General features: G+C 41.5%; 2 pseudogenes; one reads left to right on the forward strand and one right to left on the reverse strand.

Moving 5' to 3' along the window:
- Positions 1-634: 634 nt before the first annotated feature.
- LOC147419305 (small ribosomal subunit protein uS12 pseudogene) lies at positions 635-11,716 on the reverse strand (annotated as a pseudogene).
- A 410-nt stretch (positions 11,717-12,126) lies between these two features.
- LOC147419306 (uncharacterized) lies at positions 12,127-12,846 on the forward strand (annotated as a pseudogene).
- Positions 12,847-18,514: the final 5,668 nt, after the last annotated feature.

The raw sequence follows: 18,514 nt of genomic DNA on the forward strand, positions 1-18,514 counted from the left end.
TCAGGCATTATTATTTTTGAGTAGCAGAGTTATCATTCAAGGAAAATATATTAGATGAATGATGTTCCTGATGAGTTTGAATTCTGCATATTTCACAGGCTTGGTAAATTCCATTGTGGTGCTAATTTCCAGTCCAGAAGTTCTGATGGCTACTCAAAAATATCCTTGAGGGATGAGCCAGTGGATGCAGAGTTGTTTCAGGTGCCAGCTGAGGAAAACACAGATCTAGAATGACATGATCCCCTTCTATCCAAAGTGAAGCATCATGTTGTGAGAGTGAAGGTCATTGTGGAGATAGTCGTGCGCATGTAGATACTTTAGGGTCTGAAGAAGAACATTTATTATTTGTAAGATTTTATTTTGGAATAGCTCTATTGTTCCTTCAATGGTTACATAATCGCAAATGGCAGGTTTACTACCATCTGGAGTGCACTCTTTTATCCACTACTCTACATGGCCGCCATTCCAAAAATGTGAAATGAGCATTGGATGCTCTATGCAGCGAACCATGGCAAGTGGATAAATAATGCCGCGATGAGCGATGTCCAAAACTGTGGCTTTGCCTTTAACCTATCGATTCACTGTGTGTCCATGCAAGTGGAATTTGAAGATCTTTGCCGCATACAGTGGCTCTTTAAATGTAGAATGTGTGACACCTAAATGATTCACGTGTGTCCATCTCCCTTATCCCAGCTGTGGAGCCTGTATGGATGTCGAAGATTGCAGTTTCTGGTAAAAGATGCAATATAGGGGGGAGCTGAGACTGATCGAGAGCAAGAGTGGCACTAGCAATAGACTCTATTAAAATGGTAGCTCCTGGCTCTTCAGCCGCATCAAAAGAGCTGGCTTCCACTCTTGTGCGCCTTGGTGCTCTTTCTAGCTTCTCCTTGCTCTTGAACTCAGAATACAACTGTTGCACAAGTTATATGCAAGTAGCTATGCCTGGCAAAGTAACGATTTTATGATTTTTTAGATCCTAAAAAATCTTTGCAATCAATCCAATAGATTGCTTGATCATGTTCAATAAAGAACTTGATGTCACTAGAGACATGTCAAAAGTAGCGGGCATAAATGCAAGCTGAAGCTGCTCAAATATAGACTTCGCTAAGGCCTCTGTGAACTGGTAATAATGTTTCGAAGCAGAGGGGTTTAGGCAACGATGAAGCTTAGGCTCTAGCATGTGATAAAAGTGATGTAATATCACTTTGAAGGAGAATTTTTGTTGATGTTTCACCGGCTTAGTATCCGCCATATCAGCAAGATATAATTTTAAAACATAAACATTGTCAGAGGAGAGGGGAAACTATCAAAATCGTGTCATGACCCTAATCCAAAAACAATTGACATAATTTATAGCAAACAACAATATAGCATGATTGCAATCCATACATTGTACAATAGAGAGGAGAACACACAAAGAGAGATATGGAGAGAGGTGAACAGGCCAGGAGTGTGAGGACATTCATCACAAGAATTGGACCCTATTATGTGTGTTACATAATACACGTAAACAATCGGAGCGTACATGTGAACAACCCAGCTTGTGTGAGGTACACTCAGCACAAGTGCTGGACATTGTTGTAATGTTGATTGATAGTTTAATCAATATAGATCAATTTAACAATCTCATATTGTGGTCAAACATCGTACATATTTACATCCAAGACAGCACCAAGTCATCTACTGATGAGTGGCGTATCTACAGATCAAAAAGTACAAGGGCAAGGCGTGTCATGGTAAGATGAAGAGGACATATGTATGCATCTCTCCACTCTTAGGTAGACAAACATATCCCTCATATTTCTATGTAGTAAGAACGATGATGTGACTTAATCTAATCCCTAATGGAGTCTTACCACGCACCGAGTGAGTTTTTCCAAGCAAAGACAAACCCGAGCAAGTGTTTGTATACAATATAGTAAATCTTATCATCAACATAATATTTATTTTTTGCTATATATGGATGCACTACAACAAAAAGATTTTTCAATGGATATACTACCTCCTAAATTCCAAAATATCAAAGTTTACTTTTAAAAAAAGCAACACAATATTTGAAAATAATATCTTCTGCCTCAATCTCTATTTATCTAACTGTAATCTCCTCTGCTTCTACTCTTGGATTTTCTTGGCTTGGGCTTCACATGTTTGAGCATGAAGTAAGATCGATAGACTAATAAGAGCTCTAGACCTTTACTTAATGCTCAATTCATCCTATGTTTCTTTTTGTCAGGTAAGTGCTCCCTTGTCTAGTACTTTGATTCTTGATTTTCATTTATACTTGAGAGCATGTGCATCCTTCCTACTCTTATCCACATCAATGTGATAGCAATTTATTGCACCTCATTAGTTCATATATACACCAATCATCCCTTCCATGTCGTTTTTCCCTCCCTATCATTGACAAAAACTTCATTAAAAAACAGGCCTTAAGTGTATTTTTAAGGGCCAAAATAAAAAATTCCAAGCTAGTTTTGAGGGTGGCATTGAAGGAAATTGGCTAAATTTGAAGGATTCTAGTGTAAAACTTGGTAAAAATTCAAAAAAAAATTGTTAAGATAATCAATGTTCTTTTTTCCATTGGTTCCTACAAAAGGTTTTGGTGAACGCTTCCTCGCAGAATCCTCTCAGTGTCTCTCTTTTTTAGTCAAGAGGATAGAGGATCCTTGGAGCACCGTTACTTTTCAAGTCATAACCAAAACTCCTATTAACTATTTTAGTATTCAAACCTCCACTCAGAATTTTAATTGGTCTGAATCTTCCAATCATTCAAATTGTCTTGCTAGAAAGTGGATATTTACAACATGACTCCATCAATGTTGATCACTAGCCTGTCATACTAATATGGCACATAAAAAAGAAGCTAAACTATAAACTATCAGATAATGGCTCAACCTAAAGCACTAGTCAACATGCAGTATGGGTATGTTTTTTCCCCCAACGTAGCAGTTTAAGTATTTTGGCAAAAAATGGCATAGACAAAGCAGACAACCCCATCAAACCAGACTTTTAGCATGGTTAATATCAAGCCACTTGCAAGATAGTTAGACAAGCCATATAATTCTCCATTGCATGTGCATCATTCCTCACAATTGCATTGGTATGATCAACAAAATTTTGGAGGCACATTTGCTTCATAGAGTCATGTACTCAATGCCAGTGAGTTTGCCCTACTGCATAACATCTTTCACAATCCAATCCAAGGCATCAGATGAGATAGCATAGATAAAAGGACAAAGTGGACACCCTTGTCTTATGGATTTATGCAATGGAACAACATATGTAAGAGTACCATTAACCAAAAATCTAGCTGATGCATTCCCAAAAAGAATGTGAAAAAGAATCTATCCAAACCCATATCATACAGACTTTGAAGTATGAACTCCCATTCAATTTTATCATAGGCCTTATCATACGCTCTATGGCCGATTGTTTGTGAGGACATCTGAGAGTTTTTTTCAATTTGCAATGCATTGATCAACATTATATCTAATAAGCAATGAATTATTATGCTCTTCGAATGATGTACACTAGTGCTAGTACTACTACTTGTAGTCAACTGAATTATTGGCGGCTGCAGGAGTCGTATCATAGTAGTGCAAGCTGAAGCTCATGCCTCCTGCTTCTTCCAAATATCGGATGGACAATTAGCTCTCACTGCCTAATTTTACTTGCATGATTTACTGCTTGACTTCCGCTACAATGCTGCTGCATCTCCTTGGAGCTACGTCACATTAACCAACTCTTGCGGACACCATATTCTATGTTGAATCGGTCATGAGAGATGTTTCTGCTTGTCTACAAATCGTTCTGAAATGCTTGCCTCATCAAATTTTCTAATAGGTTATCAACAGAGTTGGACGAGGAGTGTGACTGAAGCCAAAGGCTCATTAGACCATGACTTGCACTAGTGGCAATATGAACCCTAATGCCTTTCCCTCGACATTGAGTTGCCTGCCACTAATCCCCTCACACACTTTGCTAAAAGCACAAGCAGCTAGCTGCATTGAAGCAGCTGGCTTAATTATTTCAAGATTATAACCATCATAAGCTTTTCGACGCACATGTCCACTTTGACATTTACTCGTTCTATTTCTTTGCCCTCTGCCATGTGCATCGCCAACAGCCTAATAGCATCAATAGAAAAATGTGCTGACAAGTGGAGACTCAAGTAATTGAGCACTTCTAACACCTTAACATTGTCTCGTCCAAGTGCCTTCTTAAGGGGAGGATCACATAAGATCTGTAATTTCTCAGTACTACTCTAGAGCTTGTGAGCCTTGATGTAGCCCCATGCTCTTTTGAGGGCATCAAGACTCTGGTCTCCGAGGTTTGCAAGATGGGAGCCAGAGACCCTATAGAGGATCTGAGCGCCACCTCCGGGCTCGGGCTTGGGGTTAGGCTGTCGGGATTGGTTTTGAGTTCCGCCTTGGGCACTTTCTTGCTCATCTATTCATCAACTCATGCAAAAACCAGAGCAGTCACACACTAGACCAAGGGAAAGATCCCGGTCGCGATGGCAAGATGAAGGATCGCGATCGATGGCAAGAAGACGGATTGGGATTGGCTGGGGTTGATTGGCTGGGGTTGAGTGATCGAAGCTGGCTCTTGCACGTGCAATACTTCATACTATAGCAACAAGGCTGCATGATACAACCGAGCATTGGACGGATTGTACTGAAAAGCACCTACATGGACCGTAAGAGAGAGGTAGAGGTGATGGTGAGGCAACTTTACACAGCTTGTTGGCGAGAGAGGAAATGCTGACGAGATGGGATGGCTGCAATAGCACACACATTGAAACCCTCACTTCTCCCCTCCCTCCCTCTCTCTCTCTCCATCTCTCTCTCTCTCTCTCTCTCTCTCTCTCTCTCTCTCTCTCTCTCTCTCTCTCTCTCTCTCTCTCTCTCTCTCTCTCTCTAAAAAAAAAAAAAAAAAAAAAGCAAAAATTTCTCCTCTTCAAGTATCATTCTCCTCACATGCCATTCAGAAAACTACTAGATCAAGTACTAAGATAAGTCTCACAAAAAGACCAACTAAAACCGCTCAAAATGAGCGGACTACACAAAAAAGTGACCCTCTTAACCAGACCCACTTCTCCAAAGTCACTATATTGAAGCTCTATTAGCTCACAGCAGTTCATTCAAAGATAATCTTGACAGGTCGATTACATTACTTGGCCCAGTACCAGCTCAGACCATTTGTAGTACCTCCATCGCCTCTACCACTTTGGCTTTTAGCACCTCTAGAGGTTCAATTAAATGTAAAACTTCTGGCTGATCCATCTCCAGTAACATGCCGTTAACTTTTCCTGCGTGACCATGTTCGAATTGATCTACAAGTGGATACAGTTGCTCGCCCAACATCAATCTCTGTTGTTCAGGAGGAGCTGATGCTAGCCTAAGGCTCATGCCAAAGCAAGAATCTCCTTTCTCTCTCTCTCTCTCTCTCTCTCTCTCTCTCTCTCTCTCTCTCTCTCTCTCTCTCTCTCTCTCTCTCTCTCTCTCTCTCTCTCTCTCTCTCTTATTTTGAGGACAAACAAAGTATCTTTATCTTCACTGACACAATGATTCTCCATCCCATGGTTCAAAAGAAGGAATGCATGCATCGAAAAATAGCAGCTGGCTCATTTCATGAGATTAACAAAATTTTCATGATGATCTCCCCTGGCCATTCCCAGGAAGCTAATCAATAAGGTACAAATCCTACAGGACTTTCACATATCTTCTCAAATCTTAAGACCTTGGCTTCTCCTTGAAGGAGTACGAGCGGAAGTGCGATGAGAGAGAGAGTGCGAGAAGAAGAGCACGACAATATGGTGAACTCGCTCTACTGTAATGTGTAGAGCATAGTGAGTTCTTATTAGGTTTTTACAAAAGAATATGTGTACATACCTGGCGGCCCGCCCACTTACCTGGGCGACCACATTGGGCTTTATACCCCAACAACCTCCCACTTAAAGTCCAATGTGGTACTTTAAGTGTGAGAGAAGCTACAATACAAGCTAATATACAAAAGATGTAGAGAAGTGATGTACTACCCTACACCTAACTGCTTGCGAAAATGCGCAAAGCTCTCTGAGGGAAGTCCTTTTGTAAGTAGATCAGCAGGATTTTCTGTGGTGTGAACTTTGACAAGCTGAAGTTGCTTATCCTCGAGCATTTCCCTGATGAAATGATACTTCACATCCACATGCTTTGTCTTTGAGTGATAAACTGAATTGCGAGACAATTGTATAGCACTTTGACTATCACAATATAACAAAGGCATCTCTTCTTTGATTCCCAAATCTGTTACTAGTCGATTAAGCCAAATTGATTCTTTGCATGCCTTTGATGCTGCAACATATTTAGCCTCTGTAGTAGACTGAGTAACACAATCTTGTAATCTAGAACGCCATGATACTGCTCCACCAGCCAATGTAAAGACATACCCTGACGTAGACCTTCGGTCACCTGCATAATCTGAGTCTGTAAAACCCTTTACACTTAGCCCCTGACTCCCATAGCATAGACGCATACTCTTTGTAGCTTTCAGGTATCTCAATATTCCTTTCACTTCCTCCCAATGTTTCTTGCCTGGGTTTGACATGTATCGACTTACTACTCCCACTGCAAATGCAATGTTTGGGCGAGTAGCAATCATTGCATACATCAAACTACCCACTGCAGACGCATATGGAATCTTATCCATTTCAGCCTGTTCTTTCGCAGACACAGGACAATCTTGTTTGCTAAGTTTCACATATGGTGGCAATGGAACACTCAGTGCCTTTCCCTTCTCCATATTGAAACGTTGCAAAACCTTGTCAATATACTCTGTTTGAGATAACCAAATCAATTTCTTTGATCTGTCTCTCTCAATGTGCATACCAAGGATATGACTTGCCTCATCCATGTCTTTCATGTCAAACGATTTTGCCATCTTTGACTTCAAAGCTGAAATTTCTTCCAAGTGCTTGCCAGCAATCAACATGTCATCCACATACAAAATAAGGATCAGCCAACTACCATCCTTAGCCTTCTTTCAATATAGACAGTGATCGAACTCACTACGTTTGTAGCCTTGAGAAAGCATAAACTTGTGGAATTTATGGTACCATGCCCTCGGTGATTGTTTTAAGCCATAAAGACTCTTTAACAACTGGCATACCCAATCTTCCTTGCCTTTCTCAACAAACCCTTCTGGATGCTGCATGTAAATTTCCACATCTAAATCACCATGCAAGAACGCTGTCTTGACATCCATTTGGTGCAACACCAAATCTAATATGGCAACCAATGCAAGAAAGCATCTCAATGTAGTCATCTTGACCACCGGAGAGAAGACTTCCTCAAAGTCAATGCCTTGTTCTTGCTTAAAACCCTTGGCAACAAGCCTTGCTTTGTACTTTGGCTGACTATCATGAGCGGTGATCTTATACCTGTAAACCCATTTACAAGGTAGAGCCTTTTTGCCCCGTGGTAATTTAACTAGCTTCCATGTCTGGTTTTTATGTAGAGATGTCATCTCTGATTGCATGGCCAATTTCCAATTCCCTGAGTCCTTCATTTGCACTGCTTCCTTGTAACATGAAGGCTCATTGCAATCAGTCAACATGACATAGTTCATAGATGGAACAAACCTATCAGGAGGTCGCGTGACACGTCCATATCTACGCACAATAGGTGGCTCAGGCTCAGCCACAACCTGTGGTTCCACTCTATCCTATCCTTGCTCCTCTTGAGCCCTAACATTTTGTCTTGCACATGCAGGTCCATATTCTTGGAAGACAACTCTTCTAATCTCCTCAACCCTCTCTGGTTTAGAATGATATTTGGATTCATTAAAGTGAACATCATTGCTGCGGACAACCTTTCTGGATTCGGGATCCCAAAGTCTGTACCCCATCTCACCAGAATTACCATAGCCTAGAAAGATGCACTTTCTACTCTTTGGCTCAAGTTTGTTCCTAAATTCCTTTGGAACGTGAGTATATGCCTCACAGCCAAAGACTCTGAGATGCTTGTATGAGGGCACCTTGCCTGACCATACCATCTCTGGCACTGAATCCTTCTGCAAAACCTTGCTAGGAGATCTATTTACAAGATGAACAGCTATTGATACAGCTTCAGCCCAAAACCCATTTGGCAGCTGTGCATTAGACAACATACTTCTGACCTTCTCTTGTATGGTCCTATTCATCCTCTCAGCAACACCATTTTGAGGAGGATTGTAAGGATCAGTAAGTTCATGTTTTATACCTTTTGACTTACAAAAGTCCTTAAAGGCCTTTGAAACATACTCTCCACCATTGTCAGTGCGTAAGCATTTAAGCTTCTTGCCACTCTGATTCTCCACAAGTGTCACAAACGTTTTGAAAACACTAAACGCTTCATCCTTGTGCTTGAGAAAGTAAACCCATACTTTCCTCGAGTAATCATCTATAAATGTCATAAAGTAAGAAGCTCCCCCTAGAGATAGGTTAGGCATAGGTCCACACAAATCACTATGAACAAGTGCCAACTATGTATCTCTTCTACTGCTTCTATGCTTATGTGGCTACTGTGTTTGCTTACCATATAGACAATGTTCACAGAATTCAAAATCATTAAATGAAAATCCAGGCAAATAACCAGAACGAGACAAGATTTCCATTCCCTTCTTGGACATATGTCCTAACCGGCTATGCCACAAAGAAACGTTCGGCTTCTCGGTTACATTGATTACATTTTTAGAGACATTTGATACATAAATCATGTAAAGTCCTCTAGACTTTACTCCATGTGCTACTGTCATAGAACCCTTGGATATCTTCCACATGTTCTGTCCAAAAGTGGTGACATAGCCAGCATCATCAAGTAAACATGTGCTGATCAAGCTCTTTGTAATTGCAGGAACATGTCTCACATTCTTCAGCGTGAAAGAAGAGCCATTCTGAAACTTCAATTGAACATCTCCAACACCTAAGATCTCACATGTCTGCCCATTGCCTAGCCGAACATGATCTTTAGCGGTCACATAAGAGGTAAACCACTCCTTGTTTGGAGACACATGAAGTGATGCCCCTGAGTCTATAATCCAGTCACTCAGTGCATTTCCATCAGATGCTGTAAGAAGAGCTGATTCCATTGTATTCTTCAAGAAGTAGATGTCTCCTGAAACTAGACTGTCATCCTCTGCAACAGTGTTTGTCACATTTATTTCTTGAATCTTCACTGAGGACTTGTTCTTCTCACCATGGTCTTCAGCTTTCTCTTTGCCTTTTTTTGCTTTCCATTCTCTGCAGTCTCTTTTCATGTGACCCTTCTTGCCACAATGGTAGCATTCTATGTCACTCTTGCCTTTAGCACTGCGGGACTTGCTACGAGACTGATTCCTCTTTCCACCTTTGTACTTTTCTTTGGTCCTTCCCCTGACAACTAAGGCTGTTCCTTTGCCTTTGTCCATTGTCTTTCTATTGGTTTCTTCAGTAAGCAGACTTCCTTCTACACCTGCTATGTTCAAACCATCTGGAGGTGCAGAATTACTCAAAGCTGTGCGAAAAGTGTCCCAACTTTCCGGCAATGTGATCAACAGGAACATAGCTCTAACAGGTTCATCAAACTTGACACCTTGAGCTGACAACTGACTATAGATTGTGTTGAATTCATTCAGATGATTGGACATAGGTGTCCCTTCTTTCATCTTCAAGTCAACAAGCTTTTTAAGCCAGTATACCTGTGAAGCTGCACTCTGCTTCTCATAAAGATCATTCAGCTTTAACCATGCTTGATAAGCCGACATCTCGTTTGCTACATTGAAGTAAACGCTTTCTGCCAAAGTCAGCATAATTCATCCATTTCGCTCCATTCATCTTCGTCCATATCTTCAGGTTTTATCCCCTTGAGCTTTATAGGTTTTATCTGCTTCTTTTGTACCAACACGTGCCAAATCTGCTTCTTCCACAATGGGAAATTGGTTCCATCCAGCTTCTTGATATTGTAAAGAGCAGTGTCCTGTGATCCAGCCATAGCTACGCTTCACAGTGGTTTACTTTCCTGGGAAAAATTCGGCAGAGTTTCCCCTGTAAACTGACCTCTGAACCAATATCAACCTGTCAAATGAACCAAGAAAGCTTCAGATTCTGCATAAATTTCGGCAGAGTCTCCTTTGTAAAATGGCTCCGGTGTACTCAAAAACAGACCAAAAAACAACTCAAAAAACATTGTCTCTCTAACACTGTAAGCTGCGGGTAAACCTGTCCTGCACCTGTACTGTCTCTCACTGTCCTGTCACTGTCCTGTAAGCATAGACTGCGACAATGCCTCAACGGCAGCAAAGCAAAGATGCAATCCCAACTGTCTAACTCACAGTCAATACATCCTAGCTGCCTATCTAAGGGTGCTCGAGGGATCGCTCCAAGACCTGTATCACCGAAAGGATCTCAACATTCGAGAATCCCCCAGCTCAATAAAACCTCACTCGACCCTCAACAAAGGCTGCAATAAATCTGACAGTACATAGACTTCCCACAAAGTCATACATCCACAAATTTCCCAGTGTATGTTGTAACCGCTGCGGCGGTTGTTTGCTGCGTGACTCACAGCCAGCAAACCCTCAACAGACATACATCATCTCTGACAATACATAGCATGTGGAAGTACCTGCAATGTCAGGATGAAATCTGGAATATCAAGCAGTAAACACAAGCTACCTGATGAACTAGTGGATGTCGCCTACAGTCTGTGTGTAGATGCGCCCGTGTCGTATGTGACACGCCTCCAAGAACTGTGAGCCGTCCTTCGATGTGTAGACAACCACAAACCAACACTCTGGGAGTGTCGATATCCTCAACACCTACAGTCGTAGGCCGAAAACCCCAAATTTGCAGAGTCGGATCTGCACCCGTCGAGACCACGTAGTCGAAAATGGCCTGCACAGACCTTTGTCGAAGCCGAACGGTGGCCGAGATGACCTCAGAATGAAATTCTGAGCACACCAAGCCCTACGGGCTTACCCACAAGACTTGGGGCCGTGTCTTTGTCTGTCGAATTTCACTCCAATCTGAGCTGGTGACTCTAGCCTCCTGCAGTGCTTCCCCGAGCCTCGATTTGAGCTCTGATACCAGTTGAAGGAGTACGAGCGGAAGCGCGACGCGAGAGAGAGTGCGAGAAGAAGAGCACGACGATATGGTGACCTCGCTCTACTGTAATGTGTAGAGCATAGTGAGTTCTTATTAGGTTTTTACAAAAGAATATGTGTACATACCTGGCGGCCCGCCCACTTACCTGGGCGATCACATTGGGCTTTATACCCCAACACTCCTTCTTTTCCTTGAAAAGGGCAAGGAGAGACACTCCCGATACCTTCACAACCTTGAACCGCACTCCAGGAATATCACCAACAGCATGTCCCTTACGAACGAACCCAGCAATCAACACTTCATCGTTTTCTTCAATGTAGTTTAGGAAACCATCATTTGGAACAAAGGCCGCAATCTTCTTTTTATTCTTGATAAGCTGTACCCTGGCACATTTTCAAATGGCAGAGCTGGGCTGCTTCTCTTCAATACCAATCTTCTCAAGAACGATGCCCTTGGCGTGGGAGGAGCCTGCGAAGGGCTTCTTCCACTCGTTTCCAAGATTTATTTTCTTATATGCCTTGTCTGCCCAGAGCTGCGCCCGTCTATGGTTCTTCAATTTGCGACCAGCTCCCATACCACATGTTTTCCCCATGGTGGCTGTTGCTGTTACGCCTGCGAGACTGCTGTTAGTGCCCAGGAGCTCTCTCTCTCTCTCTCTCTCTCTCTCTCTCTCTCTCTCTCTCTCTCTCTCTCTCTCTCTCTCTCTCTCTCTCTCTCTCTCTCTCTCTCTCTCTCTCTCTCTCTCTCTCTCTCTCATAGTTAAAATGAAACTCTCTAAAAGAGCACGCGCCGACGTGCGCTCTTTCAGAGAGTTTCTATTTAACTGAGAGAGTCTCTCTCTCTCTCTCTCTCTCTCTCATAGTTAAAATGAAACTCTCTAAAAGAGCACGCGCCGACGTGCGCTCTTTCAGAGAGTTTCTATTTAACTGAGAGAGAGAGAGAGAGAGAGAGAGAGAGAGAGAGAGAGAGAGAGAGAGAGAGAGAGAGAGAGAGAGAGAGAGAGAGAGAGAGAGAGATATTGCATGTTAGAACCCAGCATGGCGGCCGTCCTTCAAGAAGTATCCGTCAGCTTCATGCAAGCAATTTCATCAGCATTGTTGCAGTAAATGGAGCTTTGACCTCTCTCTCCACTGCCAACACACCCTTGTAAGGTTTTTCGGCTTTCTTGTCAGTGGCCCATTTCTCCATGCTTCGGGGCTTCCTGTGGAAGTTTCTTCTTGAGGAGAGCAACCGGATATGGCAATGAAAGCACCGGATCCCCCACCATCCTTCCATCTAGCGAGTGGCCTGAGAACGTTTCCATTCTTACTTTCAAAGATCTATCTAAGCACTATGACTTTGTTCTTTTCAAAGAAGAGGCACATCCATCGACATTTCTTCCATATGTTATGTCAACCACTATTTACACAGCTCAAAGATGTCAACGCCGGAAGGAGATTGATCACCATTTTATTCATATCTCAGGATTGTCGTTGATAAATGAGAATCTGGACTGTATTGAAGTCTTATCTAGTTAGAAAGACAAATCCAAAGCGACCGATAGGTTGAATTCAAAAGTTCAAGAGGTCATGAGTAGCCCTCCCATAACCTTACCTACAGACAAGATGGTGTCAGATGCTGCAATCTTGATATTGAAGCACAAGATATATCAAATTCCTATTGTCAATCATTCAAGACAAGTTCTTGGTATTGTCACCAGAACGGACATATTTAGCGCATTGCAGTGGAAATCGTCTTCATGAGTGATCGGTGATTAAGTTGGGCTAAAGCAAGCAACACAAACTGTCTAGTGTGATGGGATACATACTTTAGTCTTAGGTCACATGCAAAGTCAGCTGGTGTAACATTTAATGGCCTAATCACTTATGTGTAGCGGAAATTAGCATGAACATAGTGGGCATTTCATTAGAATAGATTCCTAATGAGAATTACAAGAGTGCTTGGGTGGAGAGAGCAACAAAAAGCATAACACCGAGTTAGATAGCATCGACAATACTTTCAAAAGAGAGAGAAATTAAGCTATTGACAATAGTTGAGGACCGGATTTGCATGGAGCCGGTCCCCCCTCCAAAAGGCTTTGTATTATGGTTTCTCCCATCAAGAGAGACATTGTACAATACAATTCTTTGTGTTCCTTCAAGACTAGCTAGTGCAATGAAGATGGAAACTTCATGCACTAAGCAAAACACTTAACAAACACAACTTGAATCATCCCCGTTCTCAGACCCAAGACCTCACACACCTTCGAAGATGGTGAGAGCTAGCAGGGTATGAGAGTAGATTGAGAGGAAGAAGGAGTATCTTACAAGAAAGATGTACATCTCCTCACATAATCACTCATATGTAGCATAGCTCAGCTTAGTAATTAGCTTGGTACAGGAGATGAGCATGCATTGAAGCTTGGCTCTTGGTTGGATTTGCATCCACATGCCAAGAGAGTATTGATGTAGGCTTCTATCTCACAAGCTTGGAGTAGGTGATGAGTTCTCCATTAAAGCTTGGGAAGAGATAGTCTTCTCTTTCTTCACACATGAACTTGTGTGAGTGTGTGTGTGACATTAGGGGAATTTTGAGGTCACTTTTGTGCCCTGTAAGAATATGTAGAGAGAGGAATATATACTTTATTTAAAAAATAGTGAAATGTTTGTAAAAAGGTGAGTTTGCGTCCTTTTTACCTCCGCTGAAACATGTCATTGTCAAATCTTTCTAGGATCTTTAGTATTCTAAAAAATACTCCCTCCAAAACTAACGAAAACGTCAGTTCTGGCCCAAAATTCAAAATTTCACTTGCTGAAACAAACCTTTTCTATGTCGTCTTCTTCCTCGTATCTGCAGAGCTTTTCTCTATAGTACTATCTCTAACAAATACTGTTAATAGACTTCCATGGAGAAGAGAAGCTTATACCATCTACACATTGAGCTAAATGAAGAATATTATCCAGTGCGCAAGAGAAACAAATGTGCAGAGGTGTCCTCGTCCATATTTGAAGCAATGCGGCAAGATTAAAAAAAACACATTGATCTCTGGACTGATGGAAGATTGTATCCAGTGGACCCAATGACAAAGAGCACTCCCCCATTATCAAATTTTTCATCTTTGATAAAATTTGTGGGTGATGGTCAAAGAGGGTTGCTGGGTTATACACAGAGTCTTGCGGTAGAGAGAGATATTCTTAAGTTAGAAGATCATTTGGCCAAACAAATGATAAATACTCTTAAACAACAGCTTGAGGAATGTAAAGAGAGCAACGAAAAGCTACAAACTCAGCTCAAACAAGCTAGAAGAAAGAATACAATGTTAGGAAACAGACAAAGAGAAAAGAAGTCAAAGAACATTGAAGCCTTGAGACGTGGTGGAGGAGGTTGCAGCAAGAGAATCAGAGGAGCAAGGTATATATGCTTATTTTATATTGTTAAGTTGCTACTATTCTTTGTTAATATGCTTAGGTTACTTTTCTTTGTTAATATGCGTAGGTTACTTTTCTTTGTTAGGTTGTTAATCTTTTTGTTAGGTTGTTATTAAGACCCTATTGGACAAGATCAATAATCAGTTAATTTTGTACCTTTTGATTTAGGACTTTGCTACAACCAAACTCTGCATCAAACATGGAAATGGCAGCTAAACATTATTGTGATGTTTTACCTCCCAAGGTTGCCAAAAAGATTTTCACAGAGAAGAAGTTTAACAAGGCAAAGGAGCAGTGCATTGAGGGATTTTTGTAGAGCTCTTGCTTGGACAAGGAGGATGTGCAATATACTATGGATAAGGTAGGCATTAGCAGAGATGGTTATAGCAAGCTGTTTAGAAATGTGAACTCAAGGTTAAAGCAATGTAAAGTCAGGTCCTCTTTGCTTCCAAAGCCATCCATTGTGCAGCAGGCAAGGAAAAAGATCAATGAGAGGATAATGGAGATGTTGGGTGAGCCTCAACACATTCATGGTACCTATCATGGTAAAAAGAGGGATCTTCAATTTGACGAGTTCAATAATATTTTCCTTGACTTGAAGACACTTCAGAAGGAAATGATCAGATTCTATGAGCTGGAGCATACAGAAGCAAATGGTGTTGTCAGTTTTGTGATAAAGCTTGATGAATGCGAGATTGTTAAGAACAGAAAAATTGAGAGGATTTCCATAACTTTAATGAACAGAGCATTGAAACCGAAGGATACCAAGTACTTCAGCATGCAATCGGAGAAGAATGTCTGGTGGCTAGGTGCTTTTGAAGTAGAGAGTGAAGACTTTGATGTTCTGGATTGGGTTTTCCATCAAACAACAATACCCGAAGTCATTAATGCACAAGAATTAGGGGAAGAGCTTGAAGTTGAAGGGTTTGGAAGTTACAGGGTGGAATGGCACATGGGAGGAGACCTTAAAACCCTTAAATGTATGTACAATGTCTCCAAAGGAGCTATGGCAAAGAGCCCTTGTCTGTATTGTATGGCATCAACAAAAGAATGTAATCCTGCAAATTGGAACAAAGCAACCAATAGGCATACTCAAGATCCAAACTTCAAAGCAGTTTTAAATATTCCACTTGCTAATGTCCACATATGCACTCTGCATGCTCTTTGCAGAATTGTGGAGAAAATTGTACATCTGTATGTGGGGTTTGCCTGGAAGTTACAGCCAAAAGCAGCTAGAGATGCTGCAATGAAATGTATTGAAAGGGTTTTATCAATAAGGTTAAGATTGAAACAGACCTGAAGAGATCTTCAAATGGAAACAATGTGCCTAGAAAGGTCTTTGTTGGTGGTGTGAAGGCCAGAGCTTTCCTAGGGTTTCATGGAAAACTAGGAAAGGTAAATGCCAAGAAGGGTTCATCCAATGTGAAGTATAACCAGTGGAAAGCTCTCCACAATGCCATCAAAGATCATGGTCTTGAAGGTACATCAAGAAATGAGGTCCATTGTGGGCAAGCACATAGGATGCCATTGTGGCAAAATAACCAGCTCTAGAACCAATAAGTCCAGGGAAGAATCCAAAAATTCTGATGGCTTCCTCCTTTTCCACCATTATTAACTTCTCTAACCCTGGAGGAAGCTGATATGAACCAACAACCTTTGCAAGTGCTTTAATTGCAAGCATTGGCAGCAATGGTTCTCTTGTAAACTTGTTATGGAATATAATGACAGTCTCTTTGTTGAGCTTCCCAATAAAGTGTCCCAAGCTCTGGTTCCTTCCTAAATTTAATGGTCTGGAACCCTTCCCCCTGCCAAGGAATTTGTCTGTGTCCAGTATTTCAATCTGCAAAAATATGTCTTGGTTAATTGTTTGGCACATTAATTAGACAAAGCAAAATGGTCATAAACATACCTTAGGAGACTCATCCTCCTCAAAAAAGGCAGGTTCCCATATATCAATGGATCTAGTTGCCCTTACTTCATAATCTCTGGTCTTTTCCTCTCCCATATGCTCTATTTTAAGCCTTTTTTGGATCTCATTGAACTCCTCTTCAAAACGTACACCTTGTTGCTCATATCTCAGAACAATGTCCTACACAAGCTTTCCAACACTTGAGCTATCAATAAAATTTTCTGCCTCTGTGTCCAAGACTGCTAAGGGGCAAGAAGAGTAATCAATGAATCCTATGTCATTACATCCCCACTCAGCCAAAACTTCCCTTAGATCAAAAAGATGCTGAATGTCATTCAACAAAACATATTCCTTTTTGTTAACTTTGTATGTGGAAAATGTTGTTGTGCAATGCAAAGGATCAACATCTTCATCCTCAATGTCAACATTCTCCACTTTAGTGATGTTTTCTGCTTTAAATTTTGCAATGTCCAGCATCTCAATGCTTTGTAGTTTCTCTTCCTCTTCATGGAACTCCATCTCCCTCTCCTCTTCCTCCTCTTCCTCCTGGTCCTCCTCAGCCTGAGAAATCTGCTTTGGAATCTGTTTGCCCTCTGGTGTTGGGAGTACACTGAAGAAAATGATAAGTCCAAGGTCATACTCTACCAACTGGCAATGCATATTACCATGAAATTTGCAAGGCTTTATGATCTTTTTCCAGTCTGGATGAAGGCTTGAACACTTCTTTGCAATACCTGTCCTTGCCAAGCTACCTGATTTGCATATATCAAGAAAATGAACAAGATTATCAAGCCTGTGATCTTTGGTCAATGTTGTATATATCTCTATCAATTCACTAATTTGTGTGGAGAAGCCATCCACAAGTAGTTGAAGCTCAAAGGCATCATTAAAAATCTCTTTGACACTTTGAAATCTTGCAAGTTCATTAACTTTGTAAAGAAAAGACATCAGCCTCTCATCAGCGGTCTCTTGCATATCCTCTGTATCCATTATGACAATCCACAAATGTCTGAGAAAGAGAAAAGAGAAGTCCATCAAGACATTAAGAAGTAGACATGACATTAAGAAATATATTTCTTCTATGACTAAAATATATCAATAAACTACCCTTCCTTAATAATGCAAAAAACTAATAATGGTTTACAAACAAGTATGCAAGTTGTAAATCTAAGCAAGCAAGAAAGAATTACAACAAATTGTGTCACTTGCTATGCGAGCTGTGAGGGTGAGGAGAGAGTTGGCACTCAATAAATTCGCTTACGGCGTGTCACTGGGTAAGCGGTCGACACCTTCAAAATTCGCGCACGGGGTGTCGCTTGTAGGCTTTATTTCTAGCCTTGTGAAGGACAATGAGCAGAAAAGTGGGTTGGGTAGGTTGTTTATATGGCTAAAAATGCCGCCTCGGGGGGTGTGCCAAGTGGTTTCCGCCTCTAAGTTTGTGCCCAACGGCTAGTATGCGCCTAGGGAGTTGTGCACCTAGGGAGTTGCGCATAGTGCCCTATACAAGCCCGAGAAGCACTCAAATCGAGCACATGCTTGCCCAATTTTTCCCGATTCTTGCTGCGCTATTATCCGATTCTTGCGGCGCTTTCACAACCCAATTTTACCCGCACTTGGAACAATTGTCACCCCGTCACCCCGTGCGCAATCTTTGTATGTGTGAACTTTTTCCTCGCTTTGCTATTTCGCCTACGGGGTGTCACTCAGTCGCGAGCCGCTTGGAAGGTGAAAACTTCCAATGCTATGGTTATCCCGCACGGGGTGTCATAATAGGAAAAAAATATTTGTTGTTTGTTACTAATGTTTGTTGTGCAGCAATCATTCCTATTCCTTTTGAAGATAGCAAGGACCAAGAAGAACAATCGTCACCCCGTCACCCCGTGCGCGATCTTTGTATATGTGAACTTTTTCCTCGCTTTGCTATTTCGCCTACGGGGTGTCACTCGGTCGCGAGCCACTTGGAAGGTGGAAACTTCCAATGCTATGGTTATCCCGCACGGGGTGTCATAATAGGAAAAAAATGTTTGTTGTTTGTTACTAATGTTTGTTGTTTGTTGTGCAACAAGCATTCCTATTCCTTTTGAAGATGGCAAG

This window comes from Adiantum capillus-veneris, chromosome 29 (assembly GCF_014529385.1).
Source record: "Adiantum capillus-veneris isolate H3 chromosome 29, ASM1452938v2, whole genome shotgun sequence".
Lineage (NCBI taxonomy): Eukaryota > Viridiplantae > Streptophyta > Polypodiopsida > Polypodiales > Pteridaceae > Adiantum > Adiantum capillus-veneris.